Source organism: Notamacropus eugenii, chromosome 1 (genome assembly GCF_028372415.1).
Source record: "Notamacropus eugenii isolate mMacEug1 chromosome 1, mMacEug1.pri_v2, whole genome shotgun sequence".
NCBI classification, from domain to species: domain Eukaryota; kingdom Metazoa; phylum Chordata; class Mammalia; order Diprotodontia; family Macropodidae; genus Notamacropus; species Notamacropus eugenii.
In genome coordinates this window covers 393,936,703-393,954,141 of record NC_092872.1, presented here as the reverse complement: position 1 = coordinate 393,954,141, position 17,439 = coordinate 393,936,703, and the positions used below count along the sequence as shown (strand labels likewise).

The window sequence follows — 17,439 nt, the reverse complement described above, 5'->3', positions numbered from 1 at the left end:
ATAGCTGGTTACAAATATACTAGAGTGAATTAAGCAACTCTGAAGGTCAACAGCCCCTTTGTAAAGCCTTTTTAACTGCCGAACTTGTGCTCCATTCACTACACAGAGGCACACCCCTGCCTTTCTCCATACAAAACATCTCCTTTCTCCCTGACAATCAAAATAAGACCTGAAGAATAACTTGGTCCCTAATTCAGGAAAATATTTCAACACCTGAATGAGTTTGATAATTTATACTTTAAAATGTTGTTTCTTTCATGAAACAAAGGAGACATTTCTTTCTGTGAAAATGGTTCAAGGGGGCAGAAAAAGTTGTTGCTTTTTTTTTTTACTACTGTGAAGATGTGTTTCAGTAATACATCTCAATACCTTACAAGACCTCCTCCCTAAAATTGTATTCATGAAATATTAGCATTCAAATTTATCTGTCAAAAGAATTGTTGATGTGAGAGAGGAGAGCAGCATTATCATCTGTTCTGCAGTTTGCTTTAAAGAAATAGAGAAACGGGGAGATTTGCATAACCAAAGATTAGGACATCCTTCCCAGCCCTTTGAAGTCTGTCAACAAGATGCCAATGAAATCAGATTAATTCTAGGCAGATTGCCTCCTGATAAACAGGAATAGCTGGAAGGCATCAAACATTCTGAAAACGGAAATAGAAATATAAATTATATTACAGTGTGTGCATGTGCACATACACATAAGTATAGGCATATATGTGCATTGCGCATATGTGTGTACACAAGTATATATATGTATATGTACATTATGTTTGTGTGTATATATACATATATATACATATTGAGTTTATGCATATATGCTCCTGTGCTTCAGTCTTGTCTGACTCTTCATGACCCCATTTGGGATTTTCTTGGCAAAGGTACTAAAATGCTTAGCCATTTCCATCTCCAGCTCATTTTACAGAGGAAACTGAGGCAAATAGGTTTAAGTGACTTCCCTAGAGTCACACAGCTGGTAAATGTCTGAAGCTAGAGTTGAACTTAAGAATATGCGTTTCCCTGATTACAGGTACAACACTCCATCAGCTGTGGCACCTAACATCTGTGTGCATATCTACACTGTGAAAATGCATACTCATGTGTATACATATATGTGCATATATGCACATATGTATGTGTATATTATATGCACTGCAGTGCATCTAGGTGTATTGCCTAATTGTGCAAAGTATACATATAATAATTCATGCACATGCCTGCATGTATATATGTGAAAGTATATGTAAACACACATGAGTTCATCTGTGTGCATTTGTGTTTATATGTGTATGAGTATGTATATACCAACAACAAACTATTTGAAAAACTGAGAGAGGAGTCTTTCAATAAGTCTCTTTCTCCATTCTTCCCTTGAGAAATAGTTGACAGCAATTTTTGCCCTCTCTTAGCCACAGATACATGAAATATATCTGCAGAAACATTTTTTTACAAGCTTTATGTAGTTGCGATATTGCCAACTCAGGTCACCTAATCATCTCTGTGACACTTGAATCTTCAAATAGTGTCCTATACTCTTGGAGAGAAAAAAAATAAGCTTGTGTTTGTGTGATGGGGAAGAGGCGTGTGCATGTGTGTGTGTGTTGTGTGTGTGTGTGTTCATGGAGGTCCATAGAAGTACCCTCAGAGGTCATATGATTTATCTTCTTCCACCCTTCTAGACACCCCCCCATCCCATACACCCTTATTTTCTCTCTGGGGAAATAGACTCAAGTTCTATGACTACATACCATGGCTTTTTTTCCACTGTGAGCATTTGTATGTCACAGATCTTTCCAGAAGATATTCATTCACATTTCCATAGATGAGTAGAAAAGATTCTTTTTTTTTGAGGTAGAGCTTCACACCCTGCTGATTGATTAACACTAGGGTTCTTTCCTCCTTACTCTTGATCCCTTTCCTTATCGTGACCACACTTGACTCTTTATACATTTCAATATCCACCCCTACCCCTCCACATTTTTTCCCCTGTTCAAAGACCTCTAACAATTCCTAAGAGCCCCAGGAAAACAATCCTTTAACATGACCTTTCAACACTCAACATACAGTCACATGACTGTGCAGATTACCTTTTCCTTTTCTATGACTGAAATCACAAGTTCATACACTCCCCTTTCTCTATTCCTGTCCTCATCGCCATTCCTGTATGACTTTGCATTTCCTCTGCAAACTTTTTTTCTAATAGAAGAGGTATTCTGATGAAAGACAGGGGCAAGAAACTGATAGAAAGTCCTGTCACAAGGCAGGCCTGGGAGGATGCTGCCCAGCCAAATTCACCCAAAATGTCGAACATGCACAGAAGATATTCCAGTTATTACTACAATTTCACACCCCACCTATCCACTGACAGCTAGTTTTGACAGTCTGCTGTACTCTCCTCATCTCTCATGTCAACCTCAGGCATATAATAGCTAGGTCAAAGCTTTAACAATAGTGATTAGATCTGGAAGAGGAGGAAGTACTGTGGCAATAAAAATTAGGGTGCTTCAGTAACCCTTCAAATTCAGGGCACTGTTGCTTGAATACATCCAGAGAAGATGAAGTCTTTTTTTGTGGTTGTTTTGTTTTAAAGAGTCAAGTAATTCTTTCAAGGGTGACTTCTGCTGTTTAGCTTTTTACTCGACTCTCTCACACTAATGAATCTCTGATTTCCTTGGAGAAGAGTAGGAGCTCAAACTATAAATGCTTTATGAATTAATTTTAAATTTCCCCTTGCAAAATAAGCAACGTGACTTGCTTAGACAGCCCCAAGGTGAGAAGGAATCCTGGTGGAGAAAGGGAATATAGCAATACACTGCAAAAATCATTTTAATATCCACATGAAAGGCATTTGGGTATGAAGGGATGGGAATATTGTAGAGCTTCAGTATTTGTGATATAAGCTTATGAAACATCAACAAAAATAGCAGGGTAGTCTTAAAAACAACTCACTTTATATACTAAATTGGCTCCTATGATTCATTCACTTTATTGATTTGGAAAAGGAGTAGTCATTCATATTTGCTAAGGAAGACCAAATTAAACAGGTAGAATACTAAGAAGGCCAGATTCCAATAGAGAAAACAGACTGTTTTGACATCTGTTTGCTTATGTAGAGGACTGACCTACTTTAAGAAACCCTACTTTAATGCGAACTTTAAATGGTAAATTACAGAATTTTAATCAGTCATGTCCAGAATAATTAAATGGTACACTGAAGAATCATTCACTTTTGTGTGATAAATTTTCACTCTCTAAAAAGTGACCAGATTTTTTTAAAATTAGCCAGCTTGTGTGTGTGTGTGTGTGTGTGTGTGTGTGTGTGTGTGTGTGTGTGTGTGTGCTTCTCAAGCAGTACCCCTTTATCGAAGCTTATATGTTACTGGACTTTTGGCCCTTACAGACTAAAAACAGTATAGAGATGCATTGTTAACAGCAGGTGATATGGGATATGCTGAAGAGCTCCTACCCCTGGACACCTAAGCAGCATGGGCATAGCATGAGCACAGCATGCTACTAGGCAATGAAGGGTCCAGTGGGAAATGCCCTGCCCTGCCCTGGTCTCTGTTTCATCTTCAGAAAATCCAGGTCTGTCCAATGTAAAATGACATACAAGGAAATGAGAAGATAAATAGTTATCAAGCTAGCAATGACGTAGGCCATCAGTAAAGGCCACAAGCCTGTCCTGCATACAAAGGCCTGAGCTGACCAAGTCTCTTGAAATCTTGAGCCAAAGAACTGAGCCTATTTCCCTGGCCTGGAGGTGAGCCCACTGGTGAGGGTAATCACATCTCTGCTGGCTGAAGGATCAGGTCTCCATCCTTCTCTGGGGCCGTGGTCCTACAGGGGTAGTCACTCTTCCCCATGTCCTCAATATGACAGTTACAATCAGTTTCTAAGACTCTTTTTCTGGCAATGCTACCACTCAAATAAAGAGAAGTTCTACTTTCTATTGGGGGCAATGGCGAGATAAGGGAGAGGAGAGGGAAGAAATCCTCCTACTGTTTCCAGTTTAGTGGGGAGTGAGAAGGTTCTTCAAGGTTCCTGGATCTCTAAGTCCAGGCATCTCCTCCAGCTTTGCCCCTAAGGAAAACTCATGAATTGTGCTGAGGTCACAAAATCTGTGAGAAAGTCATGATGAGTTACTCCTCAAAACTGAGCCAGTCATTGCCCTGCCTACTCGTGTCCTAGTGGAAGGTCTCAGTCAGTACCTGCAACTGGATGCACACCTGGATGAAGTGGTCCAGCTGCATGGCTGATTCAAAAAATGCAATCCAAACTTTAAATGGTAAATAACAGAATTTTAATCAGTCATCTCCAGAATAATTAAATGGTAAACTGAAGAATCGTTCACCTTTGTGTGATAAATTTTCACTCTCTAAAAAGTGACCAGACTTTTTTTAATCAGCCATCTCCAGCAATTTACCTAATTTATCTCACTGTAATGGGCTTCCCTCTTACATTTAAAATATAATTTGATTTAAAGATATTCAATTTAAAAACCCAGTTTTCAAAAACATAGTATTGTGTGAAATGAGGTTCATTTGTATTTATTCAATCATTCATTTGTTCAGTTAATTTTTGATGAAACACCTACTATATGTCTGCTGTCATTTTAGACAGGGGAGATGGGAGGCAGAGAAACAAAACAAATAGAAGTAATTTTACCAGAACTCCAGGATTTTCAGTTTGTTTGGAGAGACTGTGCATATATGAAACAACTAAAGAACTATAAAATATGGAAAAGTCACCTGTCTCTCAGGAAGATTTTGGGTAGACTATCTGGATAGGTAAGGACACTCTCTCTGGACTACATTTCCCAGAGGGACTTGAGGGAAAGGTCAATTTTATTAGAAGTTTCTAAAAATGAATTTTCCAGAAGTACTCACTCACTTGGGAGAGAGTTTTAGAATTTAAGAGTTTTGTTGTTTTGTGTTTATTTTTTCTGAATTAAGATTTTTTGATTTCCACCATATTCACTTTAAATATGGTTTGAAGCTGACTGAAGGGAAGAGATTTTGCAATTTTAAATTACAAGCAAACTAATGGTGAAAGTACAACCCCTCTGGTTTCAGTTAATGTTGCCTCAGATATCAAATAATAAAAGTTTCAGGACTATGAAATCCAGGTATGACATAGGCCTGTTCCAGCAATATCCTTCACTTTGGGTCAGTCTCCTGTGTCAGAGGTGAAAGTGGTTTCAAAAATATTGTCATTTTTCCAGCGCAGTCTTTGATTGCGTCCATATATTGAGTTGGAAACCAATAGGAAGAGGCTTTGATGAGACCCAGCTGAAATGCTATCATGTGGCAATCTTTATGTCTTTCAATAGGTTCATTGACCACATTTTTAATGAAGTTCATGGGTAATTTTTCAGTTTACTCGTTAGTGACAATACACAACCAATCTTGTTCTAATTTAAAGGTGAGTCTCACATTTCCCTCCTGTCTTTTTTGTGCATGACTGATAAAGATACTGTTGGCAGTCATTTCTGGGCACCCCTAACATATTTCACATCTTCAGGTTTCCCTTTATCTAACACTTTTCTGTGCTGCCTTTGCCTACAAAGTAGCTCCTTCTTAGTATTTCCAGCTTTTGCTCCTTGCTGTGTTGTGTCTTTGGATATGTTTACTGCTAAAACATCATTGATTGTAGGTCCAACCACCACAATCTTGTCACTGCTTGTTACTTTGATTTCCTGTAATGTTTTCTCCTCAGGTAGAAGTCCCTTAAATATAACTTTCTGCATGGCAGGTGGTAGGGCTGTAAAGGAGTGGATCTTGCGTTTGGCCCCTGTGCTGTCCACAGATATGGGTACTGAAGTCTCATGAGGTGGGAAGGGAGGACAAAGGTCCCTTACAAATGCAATGATAATCAAGCAAAATAAGATTGGATGATACAGATTAGAATGCTATAAGAATTCAAGAAAGGGGAAAATATAATAGGGTCTGACTATTCACAGAGGCTTCATGGAATGGAAAGGAAATATGGGATTTGGGTTAGCAAAGAAGAGAGAAAATTCAACATGAGGTCAAAAAAGGCACAGGGAATAAAGACTCAAAAGAAAGGGGAAAAGAAGCATGGCATATAGAAAGGAAAAGGGCTGGCCTATGGATCTGCATTGGGAAAGAGTACAACATAAAGCTAAATAATCTGGGGAGGCCAGCTGAAAATCCATTATATTTATCTAACAGTAATGAGAGCTCATACTTACTAAAACTTAAAAGTTAAAAAAATGCTTTCCCTACAAACCTAAAAAGTAGACATTATGGATGTTATTATTTTAATTTTACAGATAAAGGAGGTAAGAATCAGAGGATTCTGGGAAGATGGAGGAGTAGGTCAAAAAATCCCAGTCTCTCCAAATTTCCCCCACAGTGCCTCAGGGAGAATGAAGAGCAGTAAAAAAAAAAAAAAAAAACAACAACAACAACAACAACAACAACAAACAAGAGTTGGGACAGAATGGTGGTTTTCCTGAGACAATCTGAAGAAAAATCCCAGGACTGAGGTTTTGTCCCTGTGAAGAATAAACACCTCCACTCTAGTTCCCCAGAAACAGCAAATGGGAAGCCCTACGGTTAGCTAGGTTGAGAGATTGCCTTAATCTTAGCCCCAGGAATTTCCACCTCCAGAACAGTGTGAAGAGTTGGGCATCTGAGCAGGGGAAATTGAGGGAATATCTGCTGATAAGGGATCACCAGACCCAGCTGTGCTGCTGTGACACAGCCCTGGGCAAGAAAAAGCCAGCACACTCCCAGTGAGTACACAAGCAGTGGGGCAGGGATGCTTCTTACTATGGATACCTACAGGAGAGCAGAGTTCCTGTTTTCTGTCCCAGGTCACAGAGGAGAACTGAAGGAAAAACTGAGGCCAGAGATACCATCCCCCATACTCTAGGACTAGAGATGATTACAAAAATAAATTCCTATAATTTTTTTAAATGCTTATGCAATGGAGAAAGAATCCAACCAAAGAAAGTCATTACGGTAATAGAGAAGACTGGGGACCATCTTCAGAAAAGAATATTGAAGCAAAAAAAGAGACTTTTTTATCACAAAGAGTAACATCAAATGGTCACCTGCCCAAAAAGAATTTGTATAACTTTAAAAATCAAATGAGATTGAGAAAAAATTTAAATAAGAACAATCCAAGATAAAGAAAAAGATTATGAAAAGAAAGTCAACAAACTAGAAAAGGAGATTCAGAATCTTAAGGAGGAAAATGACTCCTTGAAAATTAAAATTGGGCAAAGGCAAGCCAGTGAAGTTATAAGAGACCAATAAATAATAAAACAAAATATAAAGAATGAAAAAATAGAAGAAAAAATGAATCATCTTATAAAAAAGCAACAAGAATAATTGGACTACCTGAAAGCTACAATAAAAAAAGGAATCTTGATATAATAATCCAAGAAATAATTTCAGAAAATTGTCTTGAAGATTTAGAAGAAGAGGGGAAAGTAGAAATAGAAAAAATTCCATTGATCCCCACCTGAAACAGATCCTACAAGGAAAATCTTCAGGAAACTTATAATCAAATTCTGAAACCCTCAGCTCAAAGGGAAAATATTATAAGCAACAAGAAAAAATAACTCAAATATGACAGAGCCAAAATTAGAGCCATAATCATGCAATACCTAGTAGTAGCTACACTAAAAGATCACAATTCTTGAAACACTATATATTGAAGAACAAAGTCAGACTTTCAGGATTTTGTTGCAAAATGACCTGAAATCAATAGAAAATTTGACATACAAGATCCAAGAGAAACATAAGGTAAACATCAAAGATTAATTACAATAAGGACAGACTGTTTACTTTTTTTGTTTCCTATAAGGAAATGTAAATAATATGCCTAAGATTGTTATTAGTAATTGCATAGTTTAAAGGATTGGAGTAGAGTTGAATATGATATGATATGTGTGTATGTGTCTGTGTGTGTGTGTTCATCCTTCGTTGCCAAAGAAGACCATGCCATCAGAGAAATAATGACATGACTTGCACTTGACCTTGTTTTGAGTGAGGGAGGGCTGTGTAGGTCACCAGCCTCACTTCTCCTCCAGAGTCAGCTGAATCCAGTGACCAGATATTCATCAGGATGACTGGAGATGACCCAGGATGAGGCAAGTGGGGTTAAGTGACTTGCCCAATATCACACAGTGAATGAGTGTCAAGTGCCTGAGGTGAGATTTTAACTCATGTCCTCAGCACCTGCACTGGTGCTCTATCCACTGCACCAGGTAAACCATCTAGGAAAATATAAAAAGAGGAATTTCTTATGCAAATGAGGTGTGAGAGGAAAAACTGACACAGGAATTGGATGAGGGAGAAGAACTGGTAGTTCTGGAACCCTACTTTCTTTGGAAATAGGTTAAAGAGGGAACAATACATATATATCTAGAAGAGCATAAAAGTCTTCTAAATTTGGAAAAAGAATAAAAGGACTAGGGAATGGGGGGAGAGGACAAGGGAGGGATTTTATGAGGGAGCATGAGGGAGGGATCCTTGGTGGGGAGATAGGTTAAGAAACAGGAGGGCAAGGTAGCAGGTAGAAGTAAAGTAGAGAGTCAAGAGGGATAGGAAATAGGAGATACAAACAAAATAAAGATCCGGAGTACAATTTATTAGGGAAAAAAAGCAGAGGTAGTAATCATGATTTCAAACAAAGGTAAAGCTAAAATAGATTTAATCAGAAGAAAAATAGGAAAAATATGTCAGCCATATTCATCAATATTGTTGTATACTATTTAAAATAACTAAACAGTATAAAGTTAAAATATTGCTGTGGTATAGGAAACAATGAGTTGATGGAATTAGAAAAAAGAAAAACAGAAAGACTTGGACCTATGAAAGAAGATATTATTCACCCTCAGAGAAATAGAGGACAAATAGGTTTAGTACGGCTTTACATAGATATATATGAAATTATATATCTATATAAAAGTATAACTGTAGATGTATAAATGTAGATTTATGTGTATGCAAGTACATGTGTGTATGTATATATGTGTGTGTATATGGATGTACATATATACACATATATACATACATACTTATATATACATACACACAAATATATCTGCATTTAATTGTAGCCTTCTTGGGGGAAGGGGAAAAAAGAAAGCAAAGTAAAAAGTACACAGCAGAGAACGAAAGAAAACTTACAAGGAAGGAAAGAAAAGATGGTAGCTTGAAACACAATGTGTAGTATTTATTATATAGGTTTTCTAGAAAAAGAAATTTACTGTTGTATAACTTAAATCCTCTCATGTTCTGCTGTTCACATGACAATGCTTTTTTTTCTTTTCTTATTTTCTATTTAAATTTTAGTATTTAAATTTGTTTCTTTTTCTTTTCTTATTGTTTTTAAGTTTAAAATAAATTAATAAAAAAGAGAAAAATATAATCAGTACTGTTTTAGACTATTTAAAATAATAGGGGAATGGAATATTGATTTGGTATAGAAAATGATGAATTGGTGGGCTTAGTTAAAGTATGAAAATATTCGGACTCATGAAGGAAGAGGCTATCTACCCTCAGAGAAACAAAGGAGAAATAATTATAGTACAGTCTTACATAGATGCATATGAATGTATATGTCTACATATGAGCATGATTATAGATATCTAATTCTATCTATGTGTATGTAAGTGCAGGTGTGTATGTGTACATGCATGTATATATCTTTGTATGCATTTGTGTATGTATATATGTATATGTACATGTGTATAAATACAACAACACTTAATTGTACCTTCTTGGGGGTACTGGGAGAAGGAGGAAAAAAGAACAAAGTAAAAAGTGCACACAAAGAACGAAAGAAAACTTACAGGGAAGCAAAGAAAAGACAAATAGCTCAAAACACAATGTATAGTATTTATTATATAGATTTTCTTGAAGTAGAAATTAAATGATTTATATTTTGAATATTTTCTCATGTTCTACTGTGTACATAGCAATGATTTTTTCTTTTCCTAATTTGTATTTAAGTTTATAATATTCTTCTTTTTTCTTTTCTTATTGTGCATTTAAATTTTTTATATTTAAGTTTAGAATAAATTAATAAAAAAGAATCAGAGAAAATGAGTGACTCATCTTCACTCACATCATTACTGGAACTTAAACCCAGGTCATCTGATTCCAGGTCCAGACACCTCCAATTCCACCCTCCACTGTCCTAGTCTGTATCATAATATCATGTCATATTGTGATTTTAAAAATCAAGAAGATTTCTTAAATTTACTGGTACTGAAAATCACAAGAAAATTTCATAAAATTCCATCCTAATTTAAGATTCACATTCTATCAGTGATAAGGATACAATATTCTTTTTGTTTTGTTTTGTTTTCTTCTTTTAATTGTGGTTTGGGGTTTTGTTTTGCTTTCCAACCCAATTGAAAACATGCCAGGGGCCTATTTGGCAATGACACATTTTAAAATTAAAATAAAGAAAAAGAATAGTCAGCTGAAATAATAGTCTCTGTGGCTAGAAAATGAGAGCTAATGTGGTACCATATCCCATCCCAGCTGTGCTTATACAGCCAAAGTCAGCTGGAGTTTAGACAATACCCAGACAGTTCAAGCCAAAGTGAGATTTGGGGATTTTTTCCACCTCTGCTTTACTTCTGACCATGAAAATCTGATGCCAGGTAATCATTTGCAGAAAACATCCATGCCAGCAAAAACCTGCAGATACAGATTTTTTTTCTTTCTACTTCTTCTGGAATTGTTAGCTGGGTCTCAGCACATTTCATATGTAACCTTTTTAATCCCTACACTTGCAATTAGAGATTACAGTTCCATTCCCAGAGCCTTTCAACAGATGGCATTGCATGAAAAACTGGAGATATTTTAAAATCATATTTATACAGAGTTTGCCAGAATGTTTCTTCCTGGGCTTATACATTCAGATGTGAAAATTGATTGTTTAAATTGTGTATTTCATATGCCAAGATTTAGCATTTTTAAAAGATTTTAAAGTCTCAACTAATCTATATCCTTTGTTAAGAACAGTAACATTTAACAGTGAAATATATAACTCATGAAGTATGAAAGTTAAATGTTAATCTAAAGGAGCTACATCTTTGAATGATTAAACTACTAGACTAAGGGTCACTAGGGTAGACTCAGAAAGGTCAAATTAGAAGGTAAGTAAAATGTAAAACCTTTGTGGACAGATCACCAGACTGATTATATGACAATTCCATCACAAGGTCATTGGGTTTGATTCTTAACTGAGATTTTTCTATTAGTTTTGTCAAGTCTTTTGTAAATCGACTACTCTAATGCCCCAGGATGAAAGACTGGTGAATCAAAAGAGTGAGGTGGTGACAACATATTTGCAGGTCAAATTTTTTTCAGGAGAAAAAAATCTTTATACAATAAATGAACCAATGAATGAATGAAAAACCATTTATTAAATACTGATGTATTAGACACTATTCTCAGTTCTGGGAATACAAAAACTAAAAAGAAGACAGTCCTTGAAATGATGGACTTTACAATTTAAAGGGGGAGAAAACATGGAGAAGTTGTAGCCAAGGAAAAGGTTTTGGCTTAGAAGTTCAAAGGACTGGTGAGTTGTTCTATAGGTCATTCAATTGACATGCTCCCTCCATAAATAATGGTGCTATTGATTTGTTTAGTACTCTCAGACATCAGTTGAAGGGTGTAAGGTATGAGTACACTACCAGGAAGATGGCAACGAGATGATCTGGTCAGCCTAGGTTTGAACTCAGTTACCACTCAAGACAGTTCAGCTCCCAGCTAGGAGTTCAGAGATGACAAATTAACTTCCCAGGTACAAAAAACATGGATTCTGGAGATTCAGTGCAAAAAGAGCATGTGAAAATATAATTCATTGTTAAGATAGTTGTCAGTTGAGGTTGAAACTGGTTTGGAGGTGAAAGGGAAAGGATATTTACTTTTTTCTTGGGCCCTCATTCTTGGATTGTAGGCATGCTAAGACTTTTTTCCACCCACTCCTTTTTCTCCTTTCACCCCATCTACTCTCTAGAAATAATCTTCAGATGTACCTATCTCTCTATAGAAATAATTCTGTTTGCATATATAGGTAAAATGTAGAAGAAGGCAGAATGACACAATATCACCCTTCTTATTACATCATCAATGGTAATCAGCTTACTTTCCACCTAAGGAAATAAAAATTCTAGATATAAATCATTCTTCCACTCTTCTTTGAGAAGTCTATAAAATATGATAATTCATAGCAAAAGGATTCTCTTTTAACTCATCGCTTCCAATCAATATACAAGCATGAAAGTTTGTACTGAGATTTCAAAATTCTATCCTTTTTTGTCTATCTATATGTTTATAACTTGCCTATCTACCTGCCTTCTCCCTGCCTTTCTTTTCACAGAATATGAAGTACACAACCAAGAAGTTAGAATCAATCCTTTACTTCAAATCAGTCGGCTTTGGTACAAATAAAACAGCAAGTAAAAACTTTAAAGAACAGAAACATCTGGATTAGTCATCCATATTCTTGAATAGGAACAGAGGAAAGAAAAAAATGACACTTCACTTTCTATATGAATGGCGAAGGAGGAAGTTCACTACTGATTAGATGTGTCCTACATTCTAGCATTGAGAGATTTAGGTGCTTGCTGTCATGGACCATTTGGTCTGGTCAAACTTGACATCAGCCACAGCTGGCTGCCTTTCTCTACTTTATCACTCTGGTATTCAATAAAATTAAATGCAATGCTGCCCAGCACTCAGTCCAAATTCACATTCACCTATTTTTCCACAATGAAGACAAAATCTATCCTCTGCAGATGCAAGAGGGGGTTGTTATAGTAGCAGCTGCGACAGGTTGACTTAGCTCCTCCACCTGCTGGAGATCTTCTATACCTCCAAAATCTCTAACTCTAGCTATCTATCTTCCAAACCTTGATGTAAGTCCCTATCTAGCCTCCTTTAAGAATTTCTTAGTCTTTTACAAAATGGCGAGAGACTCAGCACTGTCTTTGAGATTGCATTTCCCAGAGACTTATGCAACTAGAATCTGAGAACCTTATCTATCTCCTCAAAACCCTGCTACATTATGACTATATATTTAGATTTTTTTTTATACTTGCAAACTATTTAGCATTCATTTTTTTAACATTTTAGTTCAAAATTTTCTCTTTTCTCCCAGGTCCTCCATAACCCACTGAGAAGGCAATCAATATGATATATTTAGAACATATATTTATACATATACGTATGTATGTATACATAGTCTTCTAGCCTCATTTTATAGATGTAGGATCTGAGGTCCAAGGAGATCAAATGACTTGTCCAAGGTCATGGGCAATAAATATCACACCAAAATTTGAAATTTGTTCCACTGATTCTAAGAATTCTAAGTGTGCACCTCAAATAAAAAAAATTCTCCAAGGAATCCAGCAATGACAAAATGTGGGAATGGTCAATATTACAGTGGCTGTGGAAATAAAAACATGGTAATGCATTGTTGGTAGAATTGTGAATTAACTAAGGTACTGGGAAGAAATTTGAATTTATGAAAACAAAGTAGCCAAAATACCAATCTTTTTGGCCCAGAGATTCTACTGACTCAAAGAGGTCATTAACAAAGATTTGCAACAAAATAGTTATAGCAACACATGTATGTTATCAAATAACTGGAAATAAAATATATGTCCATCAATTGGGGAATGACTAAACACACTGTGTCACATGAATGTTGTACTATAAGAACAATTACGATAAATACAGAAAAACACTTACATTACCTGATATAAATGAAGTAGAGCAAGAAAACATTATATACAACAACAATGAAAACAGAAAAAACAACCGTAACATAATTGAAAATAAAAGTTGAAAAATTGCAAAGAACAAGATTCTAAAGAAAATATATAAAACCACACCTTATCCTGCTGCCTTGCAAAGGCATCATTTCACATCTCTTCAATGAGGCCATATGTTTTTAGATTATTCCAGTTCATTGATCAATTTTGCTTTTGTTATTTTTATAATGTAATTTAATTTTGTAACATTAAGGGATATTCTCTGGCAATGGGAAGGTACAGAGATATATGGGGAAATATGAAGAATATATTAATAAAATTATCTTCAACAAGAAATCAATTACCTTATGAGAGAATAATATTATAGAAAAACAAGAGTTTTAAATATATGGGAAAAAATAAGATAATTGCATATAAAAACTGACACAGAGAACAGGTGAAAGGGAAATAATTTAAGAATAATTAGACTCCATGAAAACCATTATTTAAAAAATATAACTACTATATTAAAAAATTCATAAATGAAAACTTCCCACATCTATTAAAAGCAGAAAAAATAAAGGTAGAGTCTATCATGTGCCTCCTGGAAGAAATCTCAAAAGCAAAAGTCCCAGGAATGTCATAGCCAAATCCTGAGCTACCAAGTCAAAGGGAAAACAAACAGACAAAAAAAAACACAAGTATCAATAAAGAATAACTCAAATATTAAGCATTCATAGTTAGGATAACAGAAGAAGCTGAAAGCTTTTACTAAAAACTAGAAGAGATCTTGGAATACAATATTCCAGAAAGTAAAATAGACAGTCTTATAACGAAGAATAACTATGTTCTGCAAAGTTGAGTATAAAATTATGGGGGTGGAGGGCAAATGGAACTCTAATAGAAGAGAGAATTTCTGATGAAAAGACCATAACTGAATGAAAAATTTCACATATGAATATGTCTAGATAGAAGAGTAAGGTAAATTCATTTGAGAAACAGAAAGCAGCCACGTAATGATGAAAGGCTAATGTTCTAACAGAGAAGAAACAACTTCAGAATCTTGGTACCTAAAAAGTGTATGGAAAAAGTTGATTAATATTTTAAGAATATGTTCAGAAAGATACACATGGAGTGGAACCAATGGCACAGTAAAAACAGTGACTCATCTGAGCTATCCTCAAACCCTTCCAAATACCTTTTAAAAATGATCCCAAACAAATTCTAGAGATGCAAATGCATAAAATGACAGTGTGAAACAAATTTCCAGCCCAAGACAACTTGGAAGGTTGGCAGGAAAGGTTTGTTGCACTAGGGTGAGAGATTTGGAATCTCTGAAAGAGATCCCAAGATGAAAAATCTGAGGAATATTATAACCAAATTCCAGAGTTCCCAGGTAAAGGAGAGATATTTGACTACAAGCTACAATAGAAGTATAAAAAGGTAAACAGGAAAGAGAAATCAAATGGGACTTTATAATTTTAAACTATTTACATTCTCACATGGAAAAAATGATAATGTACTTCATATGACCTTTTTATTATTATGGTACTTAGAAAGAGTATAGATAGAGGGCACAGGTCTGAGTGGAATGTGAAAGGATATTATATAAAATAAAATTAAGGGGGGAGAGTGGAATGTGCTGGGAGAAAGAGAAAGGGAGAGGTGGAATGAGGCAAATTATTTCATAAAAGAGGCAAGAGAAAGCTTTTTTACTATGGAGGGAAAGAGAGGGAAGGTGAGGAGGAGTGAGTGAACCGCACTCTCATCAAAATTGGCTCAAAGAAGAAATAACATACACACTTAATTGAGAATAGAATTTTATCTTAACTTACAAGAAAATAGGAGAGGGAGGGGATAAGAGAAAGGGAAGAACTACTAGAAGGGATGGTAGATTGGGAGAAGGGGTAGTTAGAAGTAAAATACTTTTGAGGAGAGACAGGGTGAAAGGAGAGAAAATAGAATAAATGGGGATGGTAATAGGATGCAGGGAAATACAGTTAGTAATAATTACTGTGAAAAAAAATTTTGAAGCAAGTTTCTCTGATAAAGGTCTAATTTCTCCAACATATGGAGAACAGAATCAAATTTATAAAAAATAAGAGCCATTCCTAAGTTGAAAAATCATCAAAAGATGATCAGTTTTCAGATGAAGTAATCAAAGCTATCTATGGCCATATGAAAAATACTCTAACTCACTATTAATTGAAAAAAAGTAAATTCAAACAATTCTGAGGTAATACTTCATACATCTTAGACTGGTTAATAGGACAGAAAAGGTAAATGATAAATGTTGGAGGGGATATGGGAAAAATGAAACTTTAATGCACTTTTGGTGGTGTTGTGAACAGATTCATCCATTCTGTAGAGTAATTTGAAACTATACTCAAAGGGCTATAAAAACAATGCATGCCCTTTGACCCAGCAATACAACAACTAGGTCTGTATCCCAAAAGAGATTTATGAAAAAAAGAAAAAGGACCTAAATGTCCTTTTTTATTTATAGAAACTTTTTTCTGGAGATAAAGAATTAGAAATTTAAGGGTAATCCATCAACTGGGGAATAGCTGAACAAATTGTAGTATGTGATTAGGATGGAATACTACTGTAGTATAAGAAATGATGAGGAAGATGCTCTCAGAAAAGCCTGGAAAGACTTTCATGGGCAAATGCAAAGTGAAATGTACTGTATAGAATGTAACAGCAATATTGTAATATGACCAATTGCGAATAATTTGGCTATTCTCAACAATACAATGATCCAAGACAACTCTGAAGGACTTATGATAAAAAGTGGTGCTCATTCCCAGAGAAAGAACTGATGGTGTCTGAACACAGATTGAAGTACACTTTTTTTTTTTACTTTAGGTTGTTTTTATTTGTGTTTTCTTTCACAACATGGCTATTATGGACATGTTTTGCATAACTACACATGTACAACCTCTATCAAATTTCTTGCCTTCTTAATGAGGCAGTGGGGAGGGAGGAAGGGAGAGAATTTGGAATGCAAAATTTTAAGAATGATGTTAAAATTGTTTTATATGCAACTGGCAAAAAATAAAATACTAAATAAAAGCTAAAAAAAGAATATGTTCAATTTGACTATAGATGATTTTAATAAATATTTTATGGTAGTCAAGAAACAGTTATATGAGTCAGGAAGCATCAATGTCCTCTTTTTAAATATACTTTTTAGTTAATGTTCTCTTGATCACTATTTTTATCCAGTTTTAAAATTAGTCATAATTTCTTCCAGTCATTTGGTCATCTTTGCCTTCTTCAGGTATCTTGAAATTTGATTTCTCAACAGCCTCAAAATTCACACATTCAATATGGTCCTACTCTGTGTATTCTTCAACTGCTCTTCCACTCTTCTTACATCTTACACGTCCAACAAGCACTGTTAGATCCAGTAGCATTGCCTCCTAACTGCTCCATGAGTAAGATACTCCATCTCTAGGCTCTGAGCATTCTCTCTGGCTTTCCTCCATGCTCAGAATGCCCATCTTCCTCCACTCCAACTACTTACCTTACTGACTTTTTTTAAGTACCATCTTCCTGTAGGAGGGAGACTTCCCCTAAATCCTCTTAATTTCAGTGCTTACCTCAATCCTTATCTCTGCTAATTATTTTCTATTTATTCTGTAGACATCTGCTTTGTATATATTTGCTAGCATGTTGTCCCC

General features: G+C 35.4%; 1 pseudogene; it reads right to left on the bottom strand.

Annotated features, from left to right (window-relative positions):
* Nucleotides 1-5,156: 5,156 nt before the first annotated feature.
* On the bottom strand, nucleotides 5,157-17,172 carry LOC140517901 (ubiquitin domain-containing protein UBFD1 pseudogene; annotated as a pseudogene).
* Nucleotides 17,173-17,439: the final 267 nt, after the last annotated feature.